The sequence below is a fragment of the Antechinus flavipes genome, chromosome 2 (genome assembly GCF_016432865.1).
Source record: "Antechinus flavipes isolate AdamAnt ecotype Samford, QLD, Australia chromosome 2, AdamAnt_v2, whole genome shotgun sequence".
NCBI lineage: Eukaryota > Metazoa > Chordata > Mammalia > Dasyuromorphia > Dasyuridae > Antechinus > Antechinus flavipes.
In genome coordinates this window covers 283,178,296-283,190,341 of record NC_067399.1, presented here as the reverse complement: position 1 = coordinate 283,190,341, position 12,046 = coordinate 283,178,296, and positions in this window count along the sequence as shown.

The following is a 12,046-nucleotide window of genomic DNA, read 5'->3' as shown; positions in this document are numbered from 1 at the left end:
ATAAAATAGATTTTTGAGGGAAACAGGGAAAGGGGGAGGGAAAGGAGAATAGAAGAAAGAGAGAAAAAGAGGGAGGGAGAGAAAAAGAGAGATGGACACAAGGAAGAAGAAGGAGAAAAGGAAGAAGGAAAAGAGGGGGAAAGGCAGGGGGAAAAGAAAGAAGAGGGGAGACAGAGACCCAAAGACAGAAAGAAAAACATGTGTGTGTTAAGGGGGAGGGGGAAAAGGAGAGGCTGAGATTGACAAGGAGAAAAGAGAAAGATAGAGAAAGAAAAAAAGAGACAGAGAAATCCAGTAGCTGACTGGATAATTTCAGCCCCATCACTATATATGGTATTTCCTTGGTAACCTTCTGATGTTTCCTGACAACCTTATGCTTTTTCTCTTTAGGTTCAGATGGTCTGAAGCATACTCTGCTAACAATCGTGTTATAATTTATGTCTCTATTGGTCCTCACCCAAATGTTCTCTACCATGGCACTTCGTCCCTTTGGTTCCTAGATTTTTTTTACATGCACATATATTCTTAATGTACTACTCTGCTTCATTCCCATATCTCCTTTACCTATCTTGTTCCTTTTGTTATATCCCTCCAAAATCATATTCCAGTCATGGCTCTCTTCCATGAGAAATATCTAGAAGGTAATAGTAAGTTTGGATAGTAAGATCAGTAGTTAAGTGTCTTTATTACCTTTTCTTTGTGTGTTTATATATAGATATTGGAGACTACTGATTTTATTGATGGCTTTAATGCAGTTAGTGGCAATGCAGAGAGTTGTGGGAATCCCCTCTTTGGTTGGAGATGTACAGAACGAACGTGAAAGAATTCACAAACCCAAAAAGTCTGATTGGAAAAGAGGAGAGGTCCCTTGGCAAAGCATAATTCCTACTTCGGACTTCTGCAGAGATTTGGAGTTCAAAATTGTCTTTTTATAAGAAATCTTTTATAAGACTAGGGTTTCTATTGAATGAGATTCCTTCAATGTTGTCACTGCCCCCAGATCTAGATTTCTAGCTGAATGAGACCACTTAAGTTAGAGCTAAGTCGGGAGTGGTCCTGGGCTAATCTTAATGAAACTACTTAACTGTCAGGAGAGTTTGAGAGTTCACTCCAAAAGTCAAGGAGGACAGTTTCAGGGTTCACCTCCATCAACTTCTTTCTTAGATTTTGTTTCCTATCAGTCTCAGAATATCTTTATTTTATTTTTTGTTGCTATTCTCTGTAGCACAAAAACTGTAACACAGTATCATAAGTATATATATCCATATATATGATCCAGAAGGTACTTTAAAAACTAACAGTATTTTAAGATCACTTTATGGGCATATATTACAGTTATTACATATATAACAATGGCAACAGGACAGAGTTCATTGATATAAATTTCCAGTTATTAAATTGACTAAACCAGCTCTTACTTTAGTAATTTTCTGTAGTTTAGAAATTCCATTTAATAATCTTCAAAAACAACTTCTAGGTTGCTATTCTTTTGGTAAGTATAAACAAGCAGGTTTTTTCCCTCTCTCTTCTTTTTCAGTGTACATTTTTTATTAGATTTTTGATACCACATAAGAAGCTATTATTTGTGAGTGTAGTCCAGAAATCTAAAATTAAAGGTGGGATAACATTGAATGAAATGAGGTGAGCTCTTTGAAGATAGTTATGAAAATCGAGTAAGGCTTCATCTACTTCAGAGTTTGAGTAGACCTGAAGGACTTTGAGCATTGATCCAAGGGCATACGTAAGTCCCCTTCCTGCTATCTTCCCATGACATCATTTTCTCCTTATTTCAGTCAAATATGGGTTATTATGTACTTTTTGGTCAGGTTCAATTTCTTGGGTAGTTCCCGTATTTAGAATGTAAGATCCTCAGCCAATGAGGATGAGGGTCAGTGGTGAGAGGGGATATTTGTGTTAGGGATTAAAAGTGTTAACTCTGCCCTAGAAGGTGCTTCCCCACTTTGGTTGTCTGCTCGAGGGTGAGACTCCTTTCTTTCAAGAATGTATAATAAACTTTGCTTTGCTTCTAGAGATCTCTCCAGCTTTTTTTAAATTAAAAGGTGACTCCCTCACCATTTCTAACCATACAACTTTTTTTTAGCTAGTTTTTCATTTCCCAAATTCTCCTCTGAAATTCTCACCTTCATTGGCAGCTTTAAAGATAGCATCTGTGCAATGAAAGTTGTTAATTTCGTGCCCAATATTTCAAAATCTTTACAGTTTTTTTGCCATTGTTTCCAGTAATATCTTTCATGCCCACATAAATCATTACAAGTGGGTAGAACTAATCAAATGTGACAAGTCTTGGTAGATTCTCCATCATTTCCTGGATAAGTGGCTAATAGAGCAAGTCTCTCTAAATTAAGATTAGATATACAAATAACTGTCTCAATATTCCCTTATCAGAGAGGTGGCTACAATGACTACTTGCTCTTTTTTTTTCCTTCCTTTTTTTCAAAGACCTTTAACTGGAGGTATTTGTAATTCTACAGCATCACTCCTTAGAGTTTAAGTATCTATATTCAAATAGTCTAGCTCTCTCTGCTTTGAAAGAATTTCTTATTTATTTTATAGCACTAGGTGTTCACTAAACCTGCCTCCAAACTGGAATTCTCCTTTGGCTTCATTTCTCTCTCTCAGAATCTTTAATTTGGGTTAAAGTTCAGTTTAAGTTTCAATTCCTGTATAAGACTTTTCTTGATTCCTCCACTTGCTAATAATGCTTTTGCCACCAAAAATTGCATACATGCATATGCACGTATGTTACACAAATATAAAATATGTAATTATATACATATACTATGTTTCCTCTCATAAGCTTTAGGATCATTAAGTGTAGAGATGGTTTGATTTTTGTTTTTGAATGACCAGCTCTTACTTTAGTAATTTTCAGTAGTTTGGAAATTCCATTTAATAATCTTCAAAAACAACTTCTAGGCTGCTATTCTTTTGGTAAGTATAAACAAGCAGGTTTTTGAAGAGTTCAGCACTCTCCTCATTCACCTGACTCCCATGAAGAAGTTGCTTTCCTTTTTGCCAAGACAAATTCTTATACATGTCCATTTTCATATTCTAGGTCATGGAGACAACAAGGTAATAGGGCTTAGTGAAACCAAGGACATAAACAATGCTCTGCTCAAGGCTGAGGTTAAATTTTGATGTAAGAAGCTAATGAATTGGGAACCCACATGTCCATGAGAAAAATGATGTGTATGCTGAAGATCTGAGTATGAAAATATGGATTAAAGACAAAAACAAAATTCCTTAAGACAGGAAGAAAAATCACCTAGAGTCTAATAAGCAACTATAAATTTACATAATTACATAAGCCACCAAAATTTACATAAAACACATACATATGCATGTATGTTTATAGCACAGGTGTGTAATATGTAATTATATATATGTATATTATTTCATTCCATAGAGTTTAGGATCACTAAGACTAGATTGGATAATATATAACAGATGGAATTAATCTCAAGTAATAGTGGCAAAGAGATGGTCTGGAGATGGCAATAAAGAAAGACAAATATGCCTACTCTTCCTCATGGTCCAACTGGGTGTATGGAAAAAGGAGTATCCAGTACCAGAAAGTGTGTCCAGGAAAGACTTATATGAACTGTTGCCAAGTAAAATGAGTAGAACTAGGAGAATATTATACATAGCAACAACAAGGTTATGTGATGATCAACTGTGATGAACTTGGCTCTTCTCAACAATGAGGTGATTCAGGACATTTCCAATAGACTTGGATTGAAAAATGTCATCTGCATCCAAAGACAGAACTATGGAGACTGAATATAGATCAAAGCATAGTATTTTCAATTTTTTTTGTTCATTCATTCATTTCTCATGGATTTTTTTATTTTGTTGTTATTTTGGTCTGATTTTTCTTGCATAGCATGACAAATATGGAAATATGTTTAAACACATATTTAACCTATATCAGATTATATGCTCTCTTGGGGAGGGGAAAGGTAAAGAAGGGAGGGAGAAAATTTTGGAATGCAAAGACAAAAACAAATGTTGAAAACTATCTTTACATGTATTTGGAAACAAGATACTATTGAAAAATTTTTAAAAACACACAAAAAAGTGAATCACACAAATTTTTTTGTTTCCCAGTGCATATAAAAGTTATGTTTTCACCATAAAAAAGAAAAAAATAAAGTGTGGGCAGGAATAGTGTTCTCTGGAGGGATTCAGGTTTCTGTTAGCACAAAAAAGTTGGAAAGAATGTGAAGCAAAAAGATTCAGTAGTAGAATAGAATGAGAATGGGGAGAAGGAGAGAGCCAGAACTGAGTTGTTGTTTTATTTTATTTTGGGTTGTTTTTTGTTTGTTTGTTTTTGAGTCCATGATTTCTGGTTTCAGCAAGTTACTTATTTCCTAGTCACATCATTTCTCCTATCTGATTGCCTCCTTCTGTTTTCAATAATCATCTCTGAGATCCTATATATCTGAAATTTTCATGATGGCAATATTCCAGGTTAGAAAATTCCAAATTCCTGGTTGATTGATAACTGACTCTTTCTCATGACCAAGAAATTGATACCTTACCTGTACAGGACTCATACTTCATCTAAAAGCATTTGAGCAGTTTTAATTTAAGAGAAATCCTGAATCCTAAGCTGAATGAATTGCTCAAAAGCATGGACCCAGGAGCCTTAGACCAGTAGTGTGATATACAAGGTCACATGCAGCCCATACTGCATATGTACTTCAGGTCCTGAGGATGACCTGAAGAAGATTTAAATATAATTGTGAAATGTTTAACAAAGTAAATAATAATAATGTAATGTAATTTATGTAAAAACATAAATAATATCACATCAGACAACACAACAGCCTCTCAGAGAGGTCAGAGAACAGAAACTGCCTCTCAGTCTCTTTGTATCATCTCTCACAAGAGGAGATCCATTCTAGGTTGGATCTACAGCAGCCACCGTCAGGTGGCTCCCATGTATTCCAACAGCTCTCCTGTGTATTTCAACAGAGTAAGTACACCCAGAAATCACTCCATTTTGGTATCATTCTTAATCTTGGATCACTAGTACAGGTCCTTGAGCGCATTTAGGACTCTAAGGCTTAATATTAATGATAGATGTGATTCCTTTTGAAAACAAACTCTCTACAATTCCTTGCGCTCTAAAGCCAGAGATGTGTGATACATTTGGAACTCAGTAATGAGCAGACTCTGGACAAAAGATTTTCCTAAGGGTAAAATATGAGGAAAAACTACGGAAGAAATCAAATACAAGGGTAATATATCTTGACTGGTAACTTTTAGTAGGACCCCATATGGGGTCATAAAGTGTCAGACAAGACTGAAACTACAAAAACAGAAAACTTTTAGTAACTTGAAATCCTGATATATGGGAACTAGCTATGTGTTCTTTCCAGTGTGTATCTACCCTCAACTATGCAGATAATGGAGAAGAAAAGAGTTGCAGATAATACAAATCAAAAGAGAATTCATACTTTTTTATAGAGGCAGACCAAATTTATTCAAAAGATTATGTATTGATGTTCATTCAGTGATTACTATAGAGAACCCAAGACCTAGCTCCATGATCTCAAGGAAAGGTGTCAGATTGATGAAGGAAAATCTCAAGTAACTGAAAGACTGCCAGCATAGATGAAGAAGACAGTTAAGTTACAATCTGTACCAGTGGAGGGAATAGCTATAAGAATGAGAAAGATGAACTCTGAGATACCACTACACGTCTGTCAGATTGGCTAGAATGACAGGGAAAGATAATGATGAATGTTGGAGGGGATGTGGGAAAACTGGAACACTGATACATTGTTGGTGGAATTGTGAATACATCCAGCCATTCTGGAGAGCAATTTGGAACTATGCTCAAAAAGTTATCAAACTGTGTATCCCCTTTGATCCATCAGTGTTACTACTGGGCTTATACTCCAAAGAGATCTTAAAGAAGGGAAAGGGACCTGTATGTTCAAGAATGTTTGTGGCAGCCCTCTTTGTAGTGGCCAGAAACTAGAAACTGAGTGGATGCCCATCAATTGGAGAATGGCTGAATAAATTGTGGTATATGAATATTATGGAATATTATTGTTCTGTAAGAAATGACCAGCAGGATGATTTCAGAAAGACCTGGAGAGACTTACATGAACTGATACTGAATGAAAGAGCAGGACCAGAAGATCATTATGTACTTCAACAACAATACTATATGACGATCAATTCTGATGGACGTGGTCCTCTTCAACAATGAGATGAACCAAATCAGTTCCAATAGAGCAGTAATGAACTGAACCAGCTACACCCAGCAAAAGAACTCTGGGAGATAACTATGAACTACTACATGGATTTCCCAATCCCTCTATTTTTGTCCACCTGCATTTTTTATTTCCTTCACAGGCTAATTGTACACTGTTTCAAAGTCCAGTTCTTTTGTACAGCAAAATAACTGTTTGAACATGTATACATATATTGTATTTAACTTATATTTTAACATATTTAACATATATTGGTCAACCTGCCATTTCGGGGAAGGGGTGAGGAAAAGGAGGGGAAAAGTTGGAACAAAAGGTTTTGCAATTGTCAATGCTGAAAAATTACTCATGCATATACCTTGTAAATAAAAAGCTATAATTTTTTTTAAAAAAAGAATGAGATAGATGACATACTAAAGAATTGAAGGAGCTGAAAATGACCTCCTTTTTCTAGAAAGGCAGCCGCTAATCTGTGAATTCTTTCCATAGATTGTAGGGGACCTACTAGCCTTGCTTATGTAATTTTTATTCTGCTTTCTGATTTTCTCTGCCTGCAATGGAAAATGAGATGAACTCAATTATTAAGGGAGGAACTGCTTGGTTTAATTGAAACCATTTCTTCTAATAAACTGTCCATGTGGTATGTTGACAAAGAAACTACTGATTTCCAGAGTCAGGATCCATGGACCAGAGCACTTAAAAGGATTTTGAGAGACTAGTCTTCCCACCTTCAGGGAAGGTTATGCCTATATACTCCTAGATAATGCTCAACACAGCTTTAAAAGCTCTCCAGAACTCTCCAGAAAAACTCTTTTCAACAATGAAGATTCACAGCAAGTCCAATAGATTTGGTAGGGAAGGAGCCATTTGCATCCAGAACTATAGAGAGTGAATGTGGATTAAAACAGCTTTTGTTGTGGTTGTTGTTGTGGTGATGGTGGTTAATTTGTTTGGTGGCTTTTTTTTCCTCTTGTGGGTTTTTTTTCCTCCTTTTGATCTGATTTTTCTTACTCAGCATGAAGAATGTGAACATAGGTTTAGAAGAATTGCACATTTGACCTATATCAGATTGTTTGCTATCTTTGGGATGGAGGGGAAGAAGAAAAAATTGGAACACAAGTTTTGCAAAGGTGAATGTTGAAAACTATCTTTGCATGTATTGGAAAAATAAAATACCATTAAACAATAAAAAAGCTATCCCGAGAAGGAAATAAAACCTCTACTATCCATTTATTTCAAGTTCAGTAACTATGTAAGAAATCTCTTCTTTTAGCTAAATTAAACATTATACTCATGTAATCATGGAATGAGAACAGCGGTTCCCAACATTTCTTGATCCACAAACCTCTTTTAAGAACAACAAAATTATGGATCCCCAGAGTAATGTAAAGTACTATTTCTATTTTTTTTGCAATTATTTACTGCTTAAAGCATCTTTAAAGAACTTTTAACAACTTGGACTCACAGCAAGAAATCCTAGGAGGTCTGAAAACCACTAAATGAGAACCTCTAGATCAGAAGGAATTTCAAGAGATTATCTAACATATGGCTTGCTTTTGAACTAAACTTCTCCCAAACAAGTATTCTTTAGATCTGAAAATATATTTCATAGTCAGGAAACTATTATTATAGTTATCATTATATTATATCTAATATTTTATTACAATTCTTATCAATATTTAACCAATTTCTTTCTTCTTATACATAATTTTAAGTATGAAAGACTCTTGACACAAAGAGGCTTGGTACATTTTAAAAAAGGAATTTCTTAAATATCTGGTTTATTTAGACCTACTCAAGTAGCATCTAGAAATAATATGTTTGCACTTCCCCAAATATAGCCATCAAATCTCTTGTCTAACTAACTTAGCTCATTTAACCCCACTCAGGAGTTAGTTGGGAATAACTATGTATAATACTCCCACAAGAGTAGACAATAGTTCCCCCATATAAATTTTCAACTTCATAAAACATCAAACATACAACCAATTTTATTTACACAGCAAAAGACACAGAAAGGATTTGCACTCAATATAAAGAATCAAGAGTTACCCATTCCCGTTCTTAATAGATTTCTGCCTTTCTACAGAGGAAGATAAGTATAGTCCTCACAATTTATAGATTACTATGTGTAGGACTTCAGCAAGAGTAAAGAACTTGGGATTCAATAAAGAGCCTGAGACCTCTTCTCCAGGAATCTATATAATACGTTTGAATTATAGTATAACTCATTGTGGGAAGGACTCAGTTTTATGGCCTCCACATGTCCAGAATTTGCCTTATTATTTTGTCACCAGCCTCATGCTACTACCATTGTCTTCCATAACCATAAGGTATTTTTAAGTTCCTATGGCATCAATTATTACTTAGTTCCTAGCTGGTGATGAGGACCTTTTTTCTACAATTATTGTGCTCAAATGAGCCTCACTCCTCCAACTCCAAAAATTCTTTGCTTCTTTCCTCTTTGAGATGGTTTCAGGTCTTTTGGATATATAATAACCAGGACCTGAATGCCTCCAGGTTCATTTAAACTTTATCACTCTTCCCAACCCACTAGCAGAATGTATCTGGACTGTTTTAATTTACTCAGCTTCAATAGTCTTGCTTTCCACACAAAGTCTCCTCAGATAATTGTGGGAACATGCTCTTGCTTGGACCCCTCCAAGGTATCTACATTTCCACTTTAGGTCAGTTCATAGGTAATCCATCTTGATTACCTCCTTCCCCAAACTTGGACATTGTGCTTTCCACTGAGACCTAGACTGTAACCATTTCTCAGAATCTTCTCCAGCAGTTCTTTAGAAATCACTAAAAAGAGGGCAGCAAAATCAATGGTTTCCACTGGCTACTCCCAGAACATGTACCTATAACATATATAATTTAAGCCCAGCTATTATTCTAGAAATACAAAAATACCAGATAGAAGAAACATTGATTATCATCTACTTTTTATTCTTTCACTGATATAAAAACTGAAGCTATTTGCTCCAAATTATATTATCATTAATGGAAGAAATGGAATTAGAACCTAAGTATTCTTCCTCCAGACCAATGATCTTTCCACTATAGCATTATTCCATGTTGTTATTGACTTCTCAAATATCATATATTTTTTTCTCCCTCATATCAACTCTCCATATTTTATTTAAATAGGTTGTTTTAGCACCTTATCTGTTCTTTCAACTATTCAATGTGAAATCAGGGAACCTGAATTTAAATCTCTGTTCTGACTTATCATCTGTGGAATTTGGGCAATTAATTGGTCTAGCTAATCTCTTTGGTCCTTCACATCTCTACATCTATCATACTTATTCTTTCTCATTCCTCCAATTGACCAAATACAATGTGAATTATCATTAGTGTAGAGCAGGAGATACAGAGCTGGCCTTGGCATCCAAAGGACCTTGGGTCAAGTCCAGCCTCTGACATGTACATGAATGGCTGCTAGACAATACAATAGAGAGAGTACTCGATTTGAAGTCAATAAGACTCAGCTTCAAAAAAATGGTACATAACTCATAGGATTGTTGTGAAGATCAAATGACTTAAATGACTAAATCATTTACAAACCTTAAAGTGCTATGTGTTGCTGTTCAGTCATTTTCAGTTGTGTGCAACTCTTTATGACCCATTTTGGGGTTTCCTTGGCAAAGATATTGGAATGATTTCTTCTCCAGCCCATTTTACAGCTAAGGAAAGTGAGGCAGATAGGGTTAAGGGATTTCCTCAGGGTCACAGAACTAGTAAGTATTTAAGGTTGGAATTGAACTCAGGAAAATGACTCCAGGCTAAGCACTGGAGGCACTTAACTGTCCCAAAGTGCTAGATAAATGCTTATTATTGTTATTATTATCTGTATGACCTTGGTCAAGTCATTTAATTTCCCACTACTTAACCCCCTTTCCCCATAGGTGACTCTCTAAGACTATAAATGACTCTCTAAGATTAGAGTGGGTACCCATGTATATTGGTATAAAGACCTTCCTCATCAGGAGCTCCATAAAGAAATCACAGGGCTGTTCTTTTTTTAAAGATTAACTGAATTATAGCATTATTTTCTTAGGTTCTGATCACAAACTGCATTATTTCTAAATTGGCATTGCTTACAAAAATACTGTCTATGGTACTGTGAAAATGTCAAGCTACATGAGTTCTATGATCACATCCTCTGAAATGCCATTTATATTCCCCCACTGATAACTATTTGGCTTACTTCCAGGCAGTGCAAGAGTATATTTTTTAAAGGATGATTTCAGTCAGCGCTACTATATATGGGCTTCAGAAGACTTAATGGACCTACTGTGGAGAAAAGTATGCTGTTTTGCTGTTCAAAATGTGTTTTGATCTGTTTGGTATGTTTAAAAATAGGTTTAAAAGAAATAAGTTTGAAAGAATTGCCTTAGTAGCTGCCTGACTAATGGAAGAGTTGCTAAACAACATCCATTATGTATAGAAGCACTCATAGAGCAAAATTTTTCAAACTATATCCCACCTACGGGAATACTTGAATCCCTAGGGGTAAGGGGAAACATGAAGCAAAAAAAACCCCAAAATTATTTAGTATTTCAAGTACAATTTCTCCTTCTTTAATTTCATTTTTTAATCTTATGTAATTGGGAAAGGGGAGGGTGAAGATTGACTGATGAGAGCCTAGTCCTTGAATCATGTACCACATACATGTGATACACAGGTTTAGTGAGCCTGCTTCCAGAAATCCATGATGGAGAGGCCCTTTCCATCCCTGTTTCAAAGAAGGTATGGGTATCCTTCTATTATTTCCCTTTGGCTTACTTTATGGTGATGAAAAAATCTTTTTAAATGGATTCTGAGACAGAACTAAATATGCATACAAAAATTTAAAGCAGACAAACTCATTTTATCTTCCCTACTAGCTTTCAAGGGAGGAGGAAGAAATGTGGGTCTATGGGTGGAGAGAGAAACAGAAGTAATGGAAACATAAATGGGAATAGTCTACCATGCAGCTGCCTTATCTCCCCATCAGATACCATAAAATAGTGAACACACTGTGCCTTTTCTTTCATGCTAAAAAAAAAAAAAAAAAAAAAAAAAAAAAAAGATTTCCTGAGTCAATGAGAATCAGCGGTGGACCTCTTTGAAAGATTTGAAAATCCATAAAAGTTTCCCTCTGCAACTCAAGGTGGTAGCATTAGCCACATATGGTAGGAAGACAACTCTAAAGAGCAACACGTTTGATTCATTCTAGCAGTGAACAAAACCCAAGACATCAAGTTCCTTGAACAAGGCTAATTCTTCATTAGCTATGCCACATGCAGAAGGGAATTAAGTGGGGATGTCATAAAGGGATAACAGGAAAGAATAAAATTCTTCCTAAGGACCAGGGTGCAGAAAGGGGAGCCTAGACTCCTGATTAGGCTATTATTGTTCTTTAATTCTTGCTATATTCCCTCAGTAAACATCCTTTTATAAAAGTTAGTCAATATTCATTGTTTAATTGATTTTGAAGAAATAGTAATTAGCTGTTTATTATATGAAGAAACTATGAGATGGAGGATTGTGAAAGATGGCTTTAGAAAAACATCTCCAGTTCTTCAAGTTTACCTCTGGACCTCCAATGGGGAAAAATAGTAAGTGTTCTCTGGGAACCCAATCTGTCAATCTAAATGGGGTTGTGAGAATGATCCCAGGATTTATACCATGCTTATTTTTGTTGCTAGCTTTTGTTTTTATGTCAATTCGCTTAAGAATATATCATTGTCCTCATATGTACCCAACTAGACATCCCTTGTAACAGATTTAAAAAAAAATTAATTAGTTCAGTA